The sequence below is a fragment of the Durio zibethinus genome, chromosome 3, assembly GCF_047325235.1.
Source record: "Durio zibethinus cultivar Kanyao isolate XHJ-2024 chromosome 3, ASM4732523v1, whole genome shotgun sequence".
Classification (NCBI taxonomy): Eukaryota; Viridiplantae; Streptophyta; class Magnoliopsida; order Malvales; family Malvaceae; genus Durio; species Durio zibethinus.
Window position 1 is genome coordinate 864,337 of NC_143164.1, and position 17,920 is coordinate 882,256.

General features: G+C 40.6%; 2 pseudogenes; both read right to left on the reverse strand.

Annotated features, from left to right (window-relative positions):
- Window positions 1–6,670: 6,670 nt before the first annotated feature.
- LOC149519456 (25S ribosomal RNA) lies at window positions 6,671–8,169 on the reverse strand (annotated as a pseudogene).
- Window positions 8,170–15,956: 7,787 nt separating this feature from the next.
- Window positions 15,957–17,585, reverse strand: LOC149519457 (18S ribosomal RNA; annotated as a pseudogene).
- Between the last annotated feature and the right edge of the window lie 335 nt (window positions 17,586–17,920).

Genomic DNA, 17,920 nt, shown 5'->3' on the forward strand with positions numbered 1-17,920 from the left:
ACCTCTCTAGGTGTGGCCCTTTGGCCAACCACTCTCATGGTGGCACCTTATCTCAAACTTAAACTCAATGCTTAGATATCTTATAGGCTTTACTATCTTGGCATAGCACCACCAGAAATCACAAGTCTCCCCCACTTTTAGTTGAACTCAGCTTAGCTTTGCATGTAACCATGTCTCTATGATGGTTCCATAACTCATCTGCCTTGGCTCTGGCATATCTCAAAGGGTAACTCAAAGCCTCTATAAAGCTCAAGGATCCATTGATCCACTTCAATCCCATTGGGCAATATTTATTCAAAAAGGTTCTGTATTTGGCTCAATCAATTGGCTCAATTTTTCCTTGCTCAAACTCATCTAGTTCACTAACCAAATCTTACTTGAACACAAATACCATCAACATACTCACCTCAATCTGTCCTTTAACCCACATAACTCAAGGCCTTGTCAATTCACCAATTCTTGCTTACTCATTTCATTGAACTGCACATTATTTTAGTTTGTCGACCAATGTTCTAGTCTACTAACCACCACATCTCATAAAACCTTCTCTCTTAGCCAACATAAAGCATGGTTCACTGATCTACACACTCTTGTGATCCGTTAACCATAAGAACTCATGGTTTGCTGACCATCACAAAATCAAGGCTTTCATCATCAGCTAACTCAAACTTCTTTACCTCTGTAGAATGGCTCTATACTTAGATCCAACTACTCGACTTATACCCCTGCTAGAGCATTTGCACCATATAATAAGTGCACATGTTAGTAACTAATCTCAATATGCATTACTCATGTCCCTAAAAAAAAAACTCATTCAGCCCACATGGCTTTACTCAAACACCATTTCAAGATATAGTTCCTTTTTCACATTTTGATCTCAACATAGTTTTTCCATCCAAACAAGCCAACACCTTTTGTTAGGTAAATCTAGACTCTCATGCCCTTTCACTTAGCATCCAAGAGCCTCCTCGATGGCCTTTCACTTAGGCCATTTTTTCCCATTTATCACCTCGATGGCTCATTATTGAGCCCACATTTCCATGATATTGCAATCTCACCTCAATACCTCTCTTTGAGCTTAGCACGGCCTCAATTTCTCATTATCATACCCACACTTGGGCCACTTTAATCCCACCACTAAGTCAAACTAGGCTCTAATACCAAAATGTCATGGGCCATGCATTCCTTAGATTGAAACCATGCATCCGTATGGCACTAAGACTACTTTTAGTCAAGGATAACTTTTCTTGAGTCCATTTCTCCATAGATAGATCATTTTCAATCCTTTAAGTTGCATACTCATGAACCCTTCTTAGGTTGAATCCTATAGGGTTACATGCAATATTCTTAAACTTAATAGGGAAGAACCTAACTCCCATTAGCATAGTCAACCTATGATTCTCGAGGTGGCCCTGAGCACCCATCTCTACTCGTAACTATCAATGTCTCAAGCACTAACCTGCCTAGCTCATAAGGATGTATGACCCTAGTTCTCGTGATATTACCTCATTTTGGCATGGTGAGAACCCAACACAACGCTTGTTCACATCGTATACAAGCTCTCATGCCTTGAACCTAAAGGCAAAACATAGATGTTGGTCAATAGCTAGATCGAAGCCACACTTGGCTCATCTCGTCCCTGTGAAACTCACATCTCAAGGCCTCAACTCTTAGCCTTATTCTAGGCTACCCACATGCATGATAGACACTTGACATGATGCCCATCCTACCTTGAAGAACTTGGGTGTCTACCTTAACTGTAGCACACCACTACTAATTGGCCACAAAGGTTTAGCAAAGTGCCTACCTGCTAGCCACTCATCCCTTAAGGATGATTTGCTCCTCCTACACAAACACCATCTCATAACCCTTAGTTAATCATCAAACTAGCTTGATGAGGGGAAACTGAGGTGCATATTGAATGTTAGTGTGTAACCTCGATGGTTCAACACGAAGGAGCACTATGGGGCCTGCTGGCCCTAATTATCCCCACATTTACCATGACCAAAGAAGGCACTATGCCACATTCATGACCCAATGATACCTGCCCACCTAGACACTACATGTGCTTACAAATAGCTCACTTTAAACTAGCCAAGCCCTTGCCTACCTACTAGCCAAGGGGGTGGTGGAGAGTTGACACCAGTCACCCCCTATAAAGAGTGTAAGAGATTTCCCAACCATCTTACTAAGAACCATAAGACTATCTAAAATTGGGATGCTATTCTTTCTAACTATCTTAAAGCCTTTCTTCAAACAATTTAAGGCTCAGTGACTTGTCTCTTAGCCATCATAATTCTCAAATTTCACTCATTGCTCCACTAACCCACTCAAGGGTGCCTGCACAAGACTTTAACCAATAACACCTGACTGGCTACCTAGCTCAAAGGTGCTCGCTCATTGGCTTGCACTTGTTCATGCATCTTGGGGCCTAGGGCTCACACCATCGTACACACTATCAGTAACATGTTCTTAGGTTTACACTATCCATGAACAGCTCTAGAACCATTATCACAACCATAAGGCCCCATTCGTTGCTTGGCTCAAGGTTAGTCATGGCAAGATCGAGGCATACTAGGGCTTGACCATGACACTGGTCTAAGACTAAGGGTTACCTTCTAGTTAAGGCATAATTCTAGTTTTAGTGGATAAGGTCTAATAGCCAGAGGGACCAATCTTTAAGGCCCACTAGAGGCCTAAGTTATAGGAAACTACCATAAAATAGTGGTATGGGCAGTGATCAAGACTCTAAAGGCTCAGGCACAGTGTTCAAGTTTGGTAAAATTAAGCTAGGCCCAGGTATAGGCACTTCTAAATATAGTCCTAGAAGATCAAAATTAAGGGCTTCTAGAAGGCCTAATACTACAGCATAATCTTTGACAAGCTAGAATTATTTTGAGCACTTAAGTTTTGTAAGCTATGTTAGGCAGATAGAGTCAATGCCCTATCCAAGTTAGCATAAAGTTTGGCTTATGGCTAGAGCCAATGACATATGCATCGAGCATCACTTTATGTTGATGGCGATCGAAGGTTAGATAAGTGCCATGGGTAGGAGGGTCACAGTACATATTCTTGACTAAGTGCCACTATTATGGGCCAAGAGCTTAAGCCTAGCTACTGTGTAGCCTTAAGCAGAAAACTACCATCTATATGCCGAAGTCAGCATTTTCCTTGACTCTAAGCTAAACACTTTTGCCGTGCACTCCATTGGCTCTCTAAAAACTTGGAAAAAATCTAGGTAGGAGAGTTAAAGCAATTGTAACTTCTATTTACATGATGCTATATAAAATTATGTAATGCCTAAGTCTATGACTTAGTTCTTCTTACTTGTGTAGCTTTTAACTTCTCACTAATGAAAGTGAGGGCTTTTATTTATACTTGAGCCTTTCCACTATATATAGCCCTTATTAATCTAAGTGTGTGGCCTTTATAGGCCTTTTAGACCCTTCCATGGTCTCTAGACACTTCCTAGGTTGGCTAAGGCCTTTACAGAATCTAGCTTATTCCAAGCTCCCCGTGCAGCCTTAAGTTTGGAAGAGTTTGGGCACTGCTGCTGAGTACCCATGCCTAGTGAGTTCCAAAACCTTCCTCAACTAGTCATTGATCTATATCCAGCTATAGCCTTCTAGAGCCTTCTTCATCTAGGTGTTATAGTGCCTACTACTATTCCAATACCAAGCCCTTATGAAACCATCAGTGCCCTCGTACCTAGCTAGCCTCCAATCTTCTCTAGACTCTTCTACAACCATATGCCTAGCCTATCTTTAGGTTAATCAAGAGCCTTTTATGCCTATTTGCCCATGCCACTCTTTTGGGGTTTTCCAGATCCTTTCAATAAGCAGTCCCAATTATCAGCACTAGACTACTCACCTCGTCGTGCTTTTATACTTTTACCTTGGCCCTACTCCACACACTTGGTCCTTGTATGTGATTTTAGGACTTTGGTCTCGATCTTTCCCAGTCCTTCACTAGCACTAAATCAAATAAGGTATGTCTCTCGACCTATTTGGCTTAAGACTTACACATGGATCCATGACATTCTTTTCTATTTGTTCTATCAATGTCTTTATTACTAAAAGATGTCATTCATTCACCATCCATGCATGCTAGATTGATGTCCCACTCTTGTCTTAATGGTTTCTGGCACGTGATGGTTCTTGATACACCTTCATAGTCATCCCATGTTCTGGTCATGATCCTAGGTGGTTCCTATGAAACCAGTGCTTATTAAAATGAGTAGTGCCTTAGTTTGTGATGTACCATTACCTTTTTCTTACACTCAATAGGCCCTTCAGGGTATGCAATGCTCACTAGTGTAGGGCATGCAATGCTCACATCTAGTCCATTACTCTTTATTTGATGAACCATCTATCTCTAGGGCTGATGGCTCTTTGTAGCCACACTTGCCTTACCCTCATTAGGAGCTTAAAAGATCCCTTCCTTTTAGCTCAACTACCATTATGACTCTTGCCATTGGACTTTCCCTAAATCCTCACAATGGCTCTGAGCTTCTTCCACTATAAGTGTTCTTTGGCCTTATGTGGTCTTGAGCATAAAAAGTAGTCAAAGGATATGGTCACCCATACCTTTGAACCTTTGGTCCTTGCTTTCCTATGCTGCGGTTCTTTATTGGCTTACTCTTCCTTTAAGGTATTGCTACTCTTGTCTCCTTCACACAAGCCCCTACCACTAGGCTTAGCCTTTATCTTCAAGCTATGCAGACTTAGGGTACTTAGCCTTAACCACCACTCAGTAATGGTAATACTCCTACTTCAAGTCTTGTACCCTACCACTTAACTCAGCTCTTACCAATTGCTTTTACCCTTTTTTGAACTCATTCTATATGGAATCTAGCACTCATATACAATCCTTGGTGCCCTCAAACTAACTTTCACGGATGACAATCTCTCTTTTTAACCAGCCTTTCTCCCCTTGCACATGGGTGGGTGGCCCTCATACACATTACCTATGCACTCAACCACAAATATGAAGCTTGAACTAAAGATCTTTTCATATCCTTAGGAGCACTCAAGCATCCATATGTGCTATTCTTGGCATCAACAACCAGTAATGATCACACTATCCAACCCCACTACAAGTCAATAGCACAATCGGTACACTAGCATGCAAGTTGCTCGCACAACCTAAATTGATATCAACATTGGTTATAATGAAGGTTCTGATGTCCCTATGGTTAAACCTGCTCTGATACCTACTTCAATTGGAATTGGCTCAAATACCAATTGTCATGGGTTAGGAGCTTAAGCCAACTACTATGTGGCCTTATGCAAGAACTACCATACGTATGCCTAAGTCAACCTTTTCCCTAACTTTATGCTGAGCACTTTTGCCATGGACTCCATTAGCTCCCTAAGAGTTTGGGACAAAGCTAAGAAAGAAAGTTAAAGTAATTGTAACTTTTATTTACTTAATGCTATATACAACTACTTAATGCCCAAGTCTATGATTTGGCTATTCTTGTGTAGCTTTTAACTTTTCACCAATGAAGGGGAGGGCCCTTATTAATACTTGAGCCTCCCTAACACATATGGCCCTTACTAATCCAAGTGAGTGGCCTTCATAAGCCTTTTGGACCTTTTCATGCGTTAGACACTTCTTAGGTCAGCTAAGGCTTTTGTAAAGTCTAACTTGTTCTAAGCTCCCCACTGAGCCTTAGGTCTGGAAGAGTCTAGGCACTCTCGCTAAGTGCTCACACCTAGTGGGTTCTAAAACTTTCCTCATCTAGTCACTGCTCTGCATACAACTAGGGCTTTGTAAAGCCTTTGGGTGCTATTGTGCCTATTACTGTTCTTGTGCCAGGCCCTTTTGGAACCTTAATGCCTAGAAACTAGCTAGCCTTCAAGCTTCTCTAGACTCTTTTGCACTCACACTTCTAGCCTATCTCTAGGGTAATCTTGAGCCTTCTGTGTCTATGTACCTATACCACTCTTCTAAGGTGTTCTAGATCCTTTTAATGAGTAGTCCTTATTCTTAGCACTAGATTGCTAACCTCACCATGCTCTCACACCTTAGCCTAGGCCTTGTCTGCACACTTTGGCCTCGTATGTGCCTTTAGGACCTTGGTCTCAATCCTTCCTAATGCTTTGCTTGCACCAACTCTAACAACCTGCTTCTCTCAACCTACTTGATTAGGACTTGTGCATGAACTGTGACACTAGCATCTACCAAATAAGTGTCTGAGGTAACAACCCATACCAAGGGCCTACTTGCACTGATGGTGGTCTAGGCAAGTGTCATCACCAAGTGCCAACATCAAGCAATGGCATCAAAGGCAACATCCTATACCAACGGGCTAGCATTTGCTAATGGTTTCTAAGGCAACAATGGGCCAGCATTTGTAGATGGTGTTGGATGCAATTGCCTGCACCAACCAAGGCCTAGATGCTATTGGTGGTGTTCGATGCAACAACCTATACTATGGGCCAGTGTGTGTTAATGGAGTTTAATGCAAGTGCCCACACCAAAGGTAAGCCTATCTCTGTAACAAATACTAAGAGTATTTGGTTGTTGTTTATTTGGATGCTTGAAGGAAGGATGTCATCAACCTACTGAATCAATTGCAACAGAGAAAACTATTTATCCCTAACCCCAGATGAGTGTGGGGTAAAAAATGAAGTGAAGAGACTTTGGTAGCTATGGGGGGACGGATAAATTGAAGTGACAAAGGGCTAAATCTTAGTAGATCATGGTAGCAAGGCCACTATGCCACTTACAATACCCCATCATGTATTTAAGTCATCTATAAAGGATCTACCTACCACTCAGTGGCAATTGAGCTCTAAGGATGCCTACGTAGCTTGTCCACCATAAGGGCTACACCTACGACACATGCCTTTGAGGGCCATGGGCCTCTACTGTGGGTTGACAACAAGGTGATAGATGCATGCATCACTTCTAGCTTGGATTATGACTTAGAGGTGTTCAGTCATAATCTAGCACATGGTAGCTTCATGCTGCTAGCTTTTCAACCAAGTATGATGACCAATTATGCAAATCAATGATTCCTCTCATATTAGGTTGAATTACTATTGCGATGCTACCATCAGTAGTCTAAGACTAACCTATCTCATAATGGTCCTAAACCAACTCACAATCCTTATTGGTGGGTGAACAATCCAACACTTGGTGAATTCTACTTCAGAATGATAGGAAGAGCCAACATTGAAGGATAAAAAAGCAACATCGCTATGAATACTTGGTTGCCACAAGCCAGTTATTCTTGTGGTAACTTTTTGACATCTCTAGCTTCAAAATTTGAAGGTCTAAAGGATTGATAGGCCATGCTTTCATGGTTTGTATTCATACTAGAACTTAAAATCAAACAAGCTTTAACCTTTTTGTTTGACACGAGATTTTTGTTCTCATTGCGATCATTTTAGGACACTTGTGTTATCTTTTAACAGATGTGCTACCATAGCCAAGCTCTCTAGCTAACAATGTTTTCTACCCAGATTGATCGATTGAGGCTGGCCTTGGGCCAAAAAAAGGGATCATGCCCTACATCTTATTCATTGAATAAGTAAATAACATTAAAAGTAATGGTATTTCAATTTTGCCTCAAGGTTCCTATCATTCTACACCTCTAAAGTCATTTCACAAAGTCAAACTAGAGTCAACCTAATCTGGGTTTTCTTTCCTTGCTAATTTTGTTGAGCCCATTCCCTTAGCTATGGCTTCGCTGGATAATAGATAAGGATAGTAGGAATCTCATTAATCCAATCATGCATGTTAGTAAGATGATGAGGCATTTGGCTACCTTAAAAGAGTCATAGTTACTCCTATTGTTTACCCTTACTTGGTTGAATTTTTTCACTTTTACATTTAGAGCACTGGGCAAAAATCACATTACATGAGTATCTGCAAGGACCATCACTATGGTTTGTTTTAATTAAATAGTCAGATTCCTTTTGTCCATACCAATGTTGAGTTAACTATTCATTACCCAGGGAAAGCCCCTAAGGGAGCCATTCCCAGTTCATCCTTAGGTTGGCATGCGATGACTAGCTCTCACTATGGGAGTGGCTTGAGCAGTGCATAGCCAATCTACAAGTTCGAGACTAGGACCTTTATGTCCAACCCTCAAAGCCAATCATTTTCTCAAGCTAATGGATCCATTTTGCTAACTTCCCTTACCTATATTGTTCCATCGACTAGAGGCTATTCACCTTGGAAACCATATGTGGTTATGAATATGATGGGCATGGACAACACTTGATCCTCTAGATTTTCAAAGGTCATCAGGGGCATACTAGACACCATGTGACATATTGTGCTCTTCTAGCCACTAGACCTTACCTCTAACCGAGCCATTTTTAGGTTAGGGAGGCTATTAAATAGAAAAGATAACTCTTCCTAAAGCCCCCCAATGTCTCAGACTCCCTAATCTTACTGTCAATCATTGCATCTTGGTTTAGGAATTTTAACCCAATTAGTTTTCAAAGCTTATGCCAGACACACTATTGAACAGGCTTCCCCCATCTTCTAGGATCGTCTAACCCATGTGCAAGTGCTGTTCACATGGAACTTTTCCCTACTTCAACCTTAAAAGTTTTCATTTGAATAATTACTACTACCACTAAGATTTGCACTGATGGTCGGTTCACCAATGCTCACTCTCCTTCAGTGGTTGGAAAGGACCATGAGATAGCCAAATACTTAAGATACTTGGCAAGACCTAGCCTATGACCACAGCTTCTGCTTACACCACCCTAAGAGCTACTACCCTATTCAGGGACTTCCTCTAGGTTTTGGGGTAGCATCAGCCATAGGCACAAGCTTGAGCTCAGCATAGCCAAGGCATATTTCTATATGCATGCTAGCCTATCTAGGCCATGGGTGCCTACAAGTCACCGAAGCAAGAAGTCACCAAATAGCATGACTAAAAGGCATACACAACCTAGATTTTTCTATAGGGATGTCGGTATGGATATACATAATGACAGGCCTATTACACATACCTACTCCCTTTGTGGGGGGGAAAGGGACCTGAATAACCATCCCTTGAAGAGCATGAAAGATTTTACATATATACTTGTAGTAAACATTAAACTATCTAAAATAAGGACACTATTTTCATATAGTCATATCCTACACTAAGAGTTCATAGGTGTCAATAGTGGTCAAGGCATGGGCCCACATTAAGGCCAAGCATGTGCTAATGGTGTTTGAGATAAGTGCTCATAGAAAGAGATAGCATGTGCCAATGGTAGTCGAGGTAACTACTTGCACCAAGGGGAATTTTCTACTGACGCTGATTACAGTAGGTACCCACACCAAAGGCTAGTATGTGCCAGTAGTGGTCGAGACAAATGCCCATACCAAGGGCTAGCTTATGTTGATGGTGGTTAAGGTAAGTGCCTATACCAAAAAGTAGCTTATGCCAATGATGGTCGAGACATGTGCCCGAACCATGCACCAACACGTGCCAATGATGGTAGAGGCATGTGCTCGCACTATGCACTAACATATGCCATTGATGGTAAGTCCTTGGTTGAAGTTTGATTATAGGCCATGATGCGCAAGCTGGGCTTGAGCATGTGCCAGTGCTACATTTTTTTGCCTAGGGCACCATCACCAGAGCATCACTAGAGAACCTCACTAATGGTATTAAAAGTTTTGGCAATTGAGGTGGAGGCTCGAGGGGTGTGTGCAAAAGATGTGTAATAGCTACTGGCCCTTGGCCTTCATTTTTGGCCTCTTATACCCCAAAGAGCCTCAACAACTCACTCCCCCTTAAAGCATAAGAGCTTTTAGAGGTTTCTAGTGAGTAGCCATTCAAGTATCTGAAATAGGTACATTTTTTTTCAAATGGCCACAAAATCTTCTACACTTTGATTTTTTAGTTGAATTTTTTTATGGATGCCAAGAAAAATACAAGGATCACATGTACCAAACTTGGAGCAAAAAGTCCTGAATCATAAAAAATTTTAAAAATTATGAAAAATAGAAAGTGATTCATATTGCCATGAAACTTCACATGAAGGCTTTGGGGACCATTATATGAATTTACAAGGCATAAAAATGGCATTAGATTGGTAGAAATATGAAGATGTGCCTGAACCTACCTATTATCTGATCAAGGTGTGCATGGTGTATGGCTCAGCATTTGTCAATGATGTTTAAGGTAACTACCCACACAAGGGCCAGCATATATCGATGATGGTTAAAGCATGTGCCAAGATAAAAGGCAAACACGTCCTGATGGTGGTTGAGGTATATGTATTTATCATAGGCTTCAGTCTTAAGCCTTACAATCATGTGGCCTTAGGTGGGAAACTGCCATCCATATATGCCGAAGTCAACCTTTAACCAGGTTCATTGAGTGTGCCACTCACCAAGGACTAGTTAGACCCTAAAGATAATTAAACACTATAGCACACTAAGAAGGCACTGGTGAAAGAATACAAGATCTTTTTTATTGCTTAAACAATATGGTATATGTACAAATATGCTTGAAGAGCTTTGTTGGTTTGCAAGTTCACTAGCTCATGAGTTGGTCCCATAGGGGTGGGGGCACCCCTATTTATACTTGAACCCCCATAGCCTATGTGGTCACTAAGGAGCCAAGTATATGACTTTTATATACATTCTAAAGGGTTCCAAGGCCCTTAGTGTAAGGTCGGTTAGGAAATTTTTAGAATGGAGTTGGCTCAAACACTCTGTAGTGCACTAGGTCTAGAAGGTTCCAAGCTCTCTCATAAAGTGCCCATGCCTTGGGTTTTTCCCTACTTGGTGGTACAGTAACCATACCTATTTCATATTTGGCTCTTCTAGAAGGTTTTACACCCATGCATCTAGCTTGTGTCTACGCTTATCTAAAGCCTTCATACCTATAGTGCCTATATCATCTTTCTAAAGCTTTCTAGAAGCTTTTCCTAAATGGTCCTTAGGCTTAGCATCAAGTAACTCACATAGGGACTTATTCTTGTAGACTAGTACTTCATCGATGGTCTAACCTTTAAACAACAGTGCTCAAGCTTTGGTCTTGATATTGCTGATACAGGGTGTGACATTTTCCCCTATCTATTTCGTTGATGCCCTCATCATGTCTTCTTCATGAAACTTGTCAATCTGATTTTAGAACTACCATAATGCCTCAACTGGCTTCTAGCTTATCTTACTATCTGACTGGCTTTTCCATTGTACTAAGTACTCATGCTTAGGCATGTGTTACCTCGTGGTTGGCTAAGTTGTGCTCAACCTTTCAATCATAAAGGGCCTACTGGTGCTCTCTTTGATTGGCTTTAAGAAGGCTTATCCAAGTCATTATGGTAGGGCTTGAGCATACTTACATAAGACCCTAGATGTACCATGAGCCTTAGGGGAAGCTCAAGCTTGTATGCATCCTTGCCTATTCACTTTAGAACTTTGAAAGGACCTTTGTACCTATAAGTAAGCCTCTTCTATATCCCTGGATACCATAACACCAAATGTAGCTTGACTAGTTCCTAGTCCCCTACTTGATACTACATGTCCCATCACTTTCAATTATCCCACTTTTTCAATCACTTTGCTACCTTATCTGGACACACTTAGGCTAGATCGACTTGTTCTTGCCATGTCTTGCCAAATTTGTAAGTGGTTGGGTTCGATCTTATGTACCCTGAGGTAATAGCACTAGATATACATGGTTACTATTTGATCACAATCTCAAAAGGACTTTTATTCATAGCCTCACTTCACTGAAGATTTTATGAGAACTGAGATACATCCGACAGGTTAGGCCAGTCTCATTGGAAGGCACTAACATAGTGTTGGAGGTGCACTTTTAATAAGGCATTAACCTTCTCAATTTGCCCATCCATCTGAGGGTGCACAATGGTGCAGAACCTCAAGTCTGACCCTAAGAGCCTGACCAATTCACTTTAGATCTTGCCCATAAATTGATGATCTCGATCACTAATGATGGATTGAGGAACACCCCAATACTTGACCAGATTCTTAAGGAACAATAGGGTTACTTCCTCCACTGGGCATTCTTTAGTTACTGGAATGAAGGTTCCATTCCTGGAGAACCAGTCCATCATTACAAAGATGCTACCACTATAATCCAACTTGGGTAGTCCAATAATAAAATCTACGGAGACACTTTCTTATGGGTGCTTAAAAAGCAATAATGGTTCTAGGGGGTCAGTGGGGGACTTTTGTTGTATCTTGTTTTCTTGGCACATAAGATAAATTTTGGCATAGGCCTCCACATCATCCCTTATCCTAGGCCAATAGTATCGATCCTTAACAAGGGCTAAGATGTAGTGCACACTTGGATTGCCTGTTCATCATGAGTCATGACACTCTTTCATGACTTCCTTTCATAGCTTGTCGAATTATAGGACAAAGAATTAGTTTCCCATGGTGTAAAGTAGATCACCTTTAAGCTAGAACTATCTAGTTTTCACTTGCTTCATGTACTCGATCAAAGTTTAGGTTGTGGGGTCTTTGGTCAACCCATATTTGATATATGCCACCAAAAAACCATCTAGCCTATTGATTGCTACTAGTTTGACCTTGCAACTAAGTGCATCAACCATGACATTGGCCCTTCCTGGCTTGTACTCTATGGTAAAAACAAACTCAAGTAGAAAGTCTTATAAATGTGCTTGTTTAGGAATAAGCTTCGTCTGACTTTAGAAGCAGTTGGTCACCATATTGTAGGTTATCACCACAAACTTACTTCCCAACAAGTAATGCCTTTATGTGCACAAGCAATGCACTATGACAATCATCTCTTTCTCTTAAATCGTATATTGATGCTTGGTCTCATTCAACATTTTACTCTTGAAGGCAATTGGGTGTCGGTCTTGCATCAACACACCTCCAATAACAAATTTGGATGCATTAGTATGTACCTTATATGGCTTGGTGTGATAGGTTACTTTAGGTGATTGAAGGCCTCTTGGCTCTCGAGACTCCATTCCTAAACTTATCTTTTCTTATGCATGTCGATCAAGGGTGCTGTAATGGATTAGTACACCTTTATGAAGTGTTGATAGCAACTTGTCAGACCAAGGAATGACTACAACTCCATGACCTTAGTTGGCAACTTCCACTGTTGGATTGCATGGACCTTGTCAACATTCATCCAAATCTGGCCATTTTCCATAATATGGCCTAAGAATGAGACCTCATGCTGGGCGAATGTACATTTCTCCTTTTTTACATATAGTTCATTCTCTTTTGTACTTGGAACACCTACCACAAGTGATCCACATCCTCATCGAGTGTTCGACTATAGATAACAATATAATCAAGGTATATAGCAATAAATTGGTTAAGGAAAGGTTGTAGTACCTTGTTCATCAGCATGCAAAATGTCATGGGTGCATTCATCAAACTGAAAGGCATGACTAGAAACTCATATGCCTCATAGCAAGTCATATTTGTGTCTTTTATTCATTAACTTTGACTATCCTTACTTAATAGTATCCCAATTTTAGATCTAGCTTAATGAACCATCATGCTTCTGCCAGCTAGTCAAACAAGTCAGCAATTAAGGGAATGGGATACTTGTTTTTCATCATAAGCTTATTAAGCACCTAGTAGTTGATGCACATTCAAAAGGACCCATGTGCTTCTACTAAAATAAGACTAGTACACCATATAGAGCTTTAAAGGGCTTGATGAACCTTGCATCTAGAAGCTCTTTAAGTTGTCTCTTTAGCTCCTCTAGCTTTAGAGGTGACATCCTATATGGGGCTTAGACTGGTAGCTTGGCATTAGAAAGTAGCTTGATCTTATGGTCTACCTCTCACTTAGGTGGTAGTCTCTTGGCAGTTCTATAGGCATTTCATCCTTGAATGACTTAAACACCTCTAGCACCTCAAAGATGGTGTTGTCTTTTCACATGCCTTTGGCAAGTTGGATGGGTGATAGTACCATGGTTCTAGTCCCTTGCTCTCATTTCACAAAGACAATGCATTGGCATCGATGGTCAAAGATGTAACTGTAGTTGGCGAAGGGAATAAGAAAAATAGATAATAAAGTTATAGCCATCAAGTGGGTTTACCTTAATGGATTCCTTGCTTTTCCATGCACCAAGTTGTAATTCAACTCCTTGTGCCATGTCTACGATCAAAACCTCTTTAAAGTTAATGGTCTTGATCCATCTAGCTCCTTTCTTAACCTTGAGCCTTAGTCTATTTGCCACTCTTTTGAACATGAAAAGATCAGATGCCCATAATGAGATTTTGGTAAACATGAGCCCTTTTCTCTTTTGCCCCTTATTTGCCAAGACAGAACTTAGCAAGATCAAACCAAGCTTCATTCCTTGCTTTTCAGGTTGTTTCTCATACCTTTTGACAATGGCCATGAGTTTGGCACTATTAGGATAGTCCTTGGCTTGGTATTGACCATCACAAAGAAAATAGGTCATGGGTCCATCCTTGGTCATTAGTCATTTATCCTTCTTCTTGTCTCCCTCACTTTTGCTTTTGCCCTTAGCCATGGAAAACTTAGACTTGTCCTCTTTCTTGAATTTCACTAAGAATTCAATGGCTGTCATGGCTTAGGTGAGGTCTTGGACACCCATCTTCCTTAGCCCTTACTTAGCCTAGGCTTGAGCCCATCCATAAATGCCTAAAGGGCCTCATCCTCCCCATGGTTGGGAAATTGGGGCATAAGTTTTAAGAACTCTCAAACATAGTCCCACACCTTTCCACATTGGGTAAACCACTATAGCTTTATATGTGCCTCTTCCACAGCCTATTGTGGGTAAAACTATTGCCTAAACTCCTTTTGGTGCTCCTCCTATGTTTCAATTATAGTAACCTTGCATTTGGCCTCCTTGGACCAATGACACCACCATAGAAATGTGTTATCTACAAGATACATAAATGTAGTAGTTACCTTAGTAGCATATTTCTTGATGCCCATTGTATGGAAATACTGCTCTTTGGCCTATAAAAAGTTATCTACATCCTTTACAGACCATGTGCCCTTAAACTTGTTTGGCTTGGGACTTTCACCCTAGTCTTAAGAGCTATTATGAGTATGCCTCCCTTATGGTACCTCATATATGGAGAGCCTCTTCTTGAGCTACTCCATCTCCTTCCTCATGGCTTCGACCAGGGCCTTTAGGTGGAGTTCTTATGGGTGAGGCTTTTGATCTCTTTGAAAAGAGTTTGCCTTAACTCTTCCATGATCTCCTTTCTAGTTAAGACTAATTCCTCCATTTAGTCTTTGTACTTGTCTTGTATTTCAACTATGACCAACTCCACCTTGGCCAACTGAGCATTAAAGGCTAAGATCATGTCCCTACTAGTACCTTTTTTGCCATTTCCAATAGTGTGTCTTGTGAGCCTTTTGCCCCTCAACATGTTGGTGGCTTATCTTGGAAGTAGACATTGTCTTAGATCAGGATCACACACCAAACTGTGCTCTAATACCAATTGTCATAGGCTTTGATCTTAAGCCTTGTAACCATGTGGCCTTAGGCAAAAAACTACCATCCAGATATGCCTAAGTTAACCTTTAACTAGGTTGAGTGAATGTGCCATTCACTAAGGACTAATTGGACCCTAAAGACAATCAAACACTATAGCACACTAAGAAGGCACTAGTGAAAGAACCCAAGAACCTTTCTATTGCTATAATAATGTGGCTTATGTACAAATGTGCTTGAAAAGCTTTGTTGGTTCACAAGTTCACTAGCTTATAAGTTGGTCCTATGGGGAAAAAGGCCACTCTATTTATACTTGATCCCCAATGGCCTATGTGGTCACTACAGAGCCAAGTATGTGAATCTTATATACATTCTAAAGGGTTCCAAGGCCTCTAGACATATACAAGGTCGGTTAAGGAATTTTTAGAAAGGAGCTAGTTCCAAACACTTTGTGGCACACCAGGTCTAGAAAGTTTCAGGCTCTCTCGTAGAGTGCCTATACCTCAGGCCTTCCAAAAGCTTCCCTACTTGGTGCTATAGTAACCATACCAAATTTATATCTAGCTCTTCTAAAAGGTTTTGCTAACATAGTCAACATGAGCTAAAAACTCACACTTACTAGGAATTCCTCGTTGAAGACTAACAATTGCAATGATCTATCCCCGTCATGATGAAATTTCAAAGATTACTCGAGCCTGTCAGCCAAGGCTATAAACTTGTTCAATATATCAGTATAGTGTATGAGCAGCCCAGAACATCTATGGGTGTCATAGACCTAGTATTCCCTCAAACTTCCTTAGCCTAAATGGCCATAGTCCCTTTAAGAAGCTAGCCATGAAGAATCACATCCATGTAGCTAGTTAGTAGGGTGAGATCTTGTTCATTAATAGAATTAACTAGACAAATCACTCTACCAACTAAGAATGGCCATGCACCACCACCCATAGAACCAAGAAAAAGCTCTCAATCTGTCAATCCTTACTATGTGTAGATCAGGTAAGTTTCCTCATGTTGAGTGAAATTAAGCTATAGGCTCCACTCTTGGTGGTGCCTTTCTATCAATTCCTTTAAGTTTTAGCCCTCTAACCATATTCCCCTTGAAACCCAAAAACTTTGATTTCACATAAGGTACCAATAGAGTCTTAAAAGTAATAGCCATTGATCCCTGGTCGACATCATTTATGGTAGAGACTATGATGGTATTTGATCATGTTCTAGCCCCTAACTTTCATTCTTGATTAATAAAAATATCCTTGGTAAATGCTTTTGCAGTTGTTTGTCTATTACAAATCCAAGAATTTCACCTTTCACTATGAAATACAAATGCCTCTGATTGTCTCTGTTAATCATTAATCTGATATCGAAGGCCAATGCAATATGACCAAAATCCTGTGATGTTATGCCATGCTAATGCATACAAGCAAGGGCCTGCTTTAAGCACTCTAATTTCTTCAAAGTAGCAGTGTCAGAGGAATGACCTAGCTAGTTAAGGCCAAGGGTACATCGCTAGTAGTAGGGACAAGTAAATCGATGCTTATTGTGAGGTAGACTAGATGACTTAACCCTAGCTCTAACTATGAGCTTTTTAACTGTAACAACTTAAATTTGTGCTATTGGAGCTAGAATTACTATGGCTACTGGCACCAAACTTGCCCTCTAATGGATCATCGCTAAAGGATTTAGATTGTACTCATTCCAATTGCTAGACTCATAAAGCTTAATATTAATATTTATTGTCAATAACTCCCTGTGTCGAGATTAGGTAATTTTTGCTCCTACTGCCTTCCTTGGATATGGTAGCTATTTTTCAAGCTCCCTCTCCAGAATCAAACCCTAACTCTCCATCACCCATCACCACCATAGTAGGCCACTATCCTAGCATCAAAACTTCATAGGGCAAAATTTTGAATGATGTGTTGCTAGCACAACACTAAGGCCATGCAATCCATCAAGTTATCATGAATCATCAAAACAATGGGCAAAGCTCGCGTCAACCTTTTATCTAATAAATGCATCCCTTTTAGAAGTTTAGGTTTATGCACGTATTAGCTCTAGTATTACTATGGTTATCCAAGTAATAGATACTATCAAATAAGCTATAACTAATTTAATAAGCCATCACGTATTAGCTCTAGTATTACTATGGTTATCCAAGTAATAGATACCATCAAATAAGCTATAACTAATTTAATAAGCCATTCATAGTTTCACAATCTGAATTAGTTTATAACACCACATAGGCCTCAATGCACCAACTAAGCAATGAAGGGAGCCAACATGGAGCACAAACATCTTGTATGTCAAGCACATAAAATGCATAGCATTAGATGAATAAGGTCGAGAGCCCATGCCCACAAAATGTTCCACATCTAAGAGCACTATCGAACACTAGTGCACCAATGCAGCCATGGAGGTTTGGGTGGCATAATTGGGTCACAAGGCATGATTGAGTTTTGACTCATAGCCTCTAAGGACATAAGATTGATGAGGAATGGCAAGACATCCGGTTTCCATTGATTTTGG